Raw genomic sequence first — 3,247 nt, 5'->3', positions numbered from 1 at the left:
TTCCTCTTTGGACTCCCCCCACAGAGTGGGGACTTCTGAATGACGTCCAACAGTAACGTTGGGCCTGCCCAAAGTCCTCTCCCACCGCCGGGCTCGGAGCCCGCCTCTCGTCTCCTCCCGTTGGCAGGCAGCAGGAAGCAGGGCCTGGCTGGCCCATGCCGAAAGTTCTCACACAAAGTGCCATTGTATGGGGCTGGTCTGTGGGAGACAAATGAAAGGGATTTCAAAATCAACGGCGAGTTATTTTTATCCATGGAAGGGCTGAAATGCCTTTATTTTCCATCTTGGAAAACAAACCTTAAGGGGTCATTGTGCTGCAGAGTGTTTTCATTTACTCTGGTATTCATGCAGTTAGGAGGGAGGCCTCTCAAAGACCTGGATTCAGAAAGGATGAAATCTAGAGAAATGGCTGTTGGACTGACCGATCCCCTGGGTGGGGGGTCTGCTGGATGGCCCCGGAGCCTTTCTCTTGCCTGTGCTCCAAGCACGTACTGTGGACCTCCAGCCTGGGCATCTTCTCGTCCCAGCCCCACGCGCTGACTCCGCAGTTCCTGACTGGCTGCTTTTCCTCTCCAAACCCTCAGCCTTCTGTATCTGCATGGGAATATAGCGTCAGCTTCCTCTAGGGCAGGGGTCTCCCAGGGAGGTCGTGCACGCTCCGGGAATTGCTGAGGAAGACATGGGATGTGGAAGAAACCATTTAGAACTTCTACTCATATTTATTGTTAGTCTAAAACTAGGAAATACATTTTTATTTACTAATATTGAATATACATGTTGACCCTGGTGCCTAGGGTAGGCTTGGGTCATTTGCATATATTGCAAGCACCCTAGGGGAAAATGGGAATTATGCAATGGACAAGGAGTGTGTACGCTGGTGCGCTTATTTCTTTTTTCATTTTTAGCATCTTATGGTGTTTTATGGTTTACATATACACGATGAGTAGATTTATAAACCAGAATATCTAATTTTAACCAAATAACCTTCACAGAATGGACCAGTGCCTTCCAGTGTTTGCTGTAATGAAACTGGGTTGTTGACAAAGGAACCATTCTGGCACACAAAGATAAGAAAAAAAGCCAGATGATTTCTACTCCTGGAACAAATTGTCAGTCACATACTGAAGTTAAAACAACAATAATTTGGGGCGCCTGGGTGGCTCAGTCGGTTAAGCGTCTGCCTTCGCCTCAGGTCATGATCCCAGGGTCCTGGGATCGAGCCCCACGTCAGGCTCCCTGCTCGGTGGGGAGCCTGCTTCTTCCTCTCCCTCTCCCTGCTGTTCTGCCTACTTGTGCTCTCTCTCTCTGTCAAATAAATAAAATCTTTAAAAAAAAAAAAAAAAACAACAATAATTTAATTAGATTCGGCCAAAAAAATTTCCAGATTATCAACATTATATTAAATGTCGATTTACAACTATTGTCAATAATGAGAATAAATGCCCTGGGGTATTGTAATATCAATCAATGCCAATAGATATTAACTAGTGCCTCTAATTTATAAAGAAATATGCATATATTAGAGGTGGTGCTTCAAGATATTTACTGATGGGAATATAGGGTCAGAAAAGTTTGGAGATGACTATTCTAAAGCAATAATTGCTGTGGGCCTGCAAGATTTCTGTTTATGGTGGAGGAAGCTCAGCATTTGCATTCAGTTAAAATCTGAGTTTAACTTCTGACTCCACCACTTAATAAGCTATGTGACTCTGGGAATCCATATAATTTCTCTGAGCCTCAGTTTCCACAAAATGACAACGAGGGCAGTTAACTCACTGGTCAATTTCGACGATCAATTCATTTATATTAAATGCACAGAATAGTACTTACCATATAGTAAGCACTAAAGAAATGTTTTGCTTTCCCATTCTCATCTTGCTTCTGCTGGGAAACTAGGGAAGATCCAAGGGTTTAAGTGGAAGCTCATTCTCCATGAAATCCTACTACTGCCCCTCAGAGAGCATCCTTCCCTTGGGGTTGAGAAGGTAAGCCTCTGTTTTTCAAAACAATCACTGATTGGCTGTTCTTGGCTCTAAGAGGAAAGAAGGTTTGCATGTGTATGTTTAAAAACCACTCTGGGTAGGCCTTCCTGGTGGCTTCTTAGCAAGTGTGCAATAAATGGTTGTATGTTGGTTTTAGCCCAGTTCCCAGCAGACCATTTTTTTACGTCAGAAGGTAGCCCTACAATTGGCAGTAATTAGCCCCCCATGATGCAACTCAGCCAAAGGTCTCAGAAGTGAATGAGCCATGGAAACTGGGAAGCCCCCACCGAGCCTGGGGCCTGGCCTTTGGCAGAGGATTTGGCCCAGCCCAGCCCTGTTATAAAAGAGGCAGTGTGTGGGGGTGGCGTGGGGAGTGAGGCTTAGTTCTTCTGCTTTCTCTCCCCAGCTCGCATTTTGCACACAAGGATACAAGATGAAGGATGCTGGAGCCATTGGAGTGTGAGAGCCATACTCTTCCTCTCTGACAACTCCCCTCCGTAAATGATGCTCAGACTAGGATTTCGATGATCCCTAAACAGTCATATGCTAACTTTGAGAAAACATCGACCAGCTTGCACATAGCTGTCAGAGCCCACCCCCACCCCATTCTAAATAGAACTTTAGGTTCAAGTCAATCCCAGATCTCCCCACACCCCTAACAATTGGACCTGGGAGGGTTTTTTGAGAAATCAGAGTTTCCATACCACAAGCTTTAAGAAAATGACCAATAAATAGAAAGCAAATGAGGTTTTTTAAAGCCCAGCAGTCAAAGTATGTTGTAGATATTGAAAGAGACTCACTACACAAAGAAAGAGCGTTCAACAAAAGGTGGAGTGAGCTGGTGTGACCTGAACAAGCTGACAAGGAAACAGCTCTGGCCCACTGCTCTCTGGGTGACCTCACTTGTGTGCTCTCCCACAGTCCATTCCAGACAGGTGACCAACCTGTGAGTCAGGCTTGCCTGGGCAGGAGGCAGCCGATACAGGGAATGCACCCATTCCTGTAACTTGACAGCCAACCCTTGACCTTAGAGGGGTTACTCCATCTGGGGACAAAGCGGCCTTTGTCCTTATAAGCTGTTGACAAATTGTTAGGAAAAACACATCACTCCAGCTCCCACCATGAGCCATGCAGGGTCCTAGATTGGTTGGATTTTCTCTGTACCACCCACTTTTCTTGTCTTAGATCAGACTTCCTTGAGTTTCAGATTAACTATACTTGATTCATGACTGCTTTGACCAATAATTCACTTTGCCAGAGAATGA

This window comes from Phoca vitulina, unplaced genomic scaffold (genome assembly GCF_004348235.1).
Source record: "Phoca vitulina isolate PV1807 unplaced genomic scaffold, GSC_HSeal_1.0 scaffold34, whole genome shotgun sequence".
NCBI lineage: Eukaryota > Metazoa > Chordata > Mammalia > Carnivora > Phocidae > Phoca > Phoca vitulina.
This window is presented reverse-complemented; position numbering follows the sequence as displayed.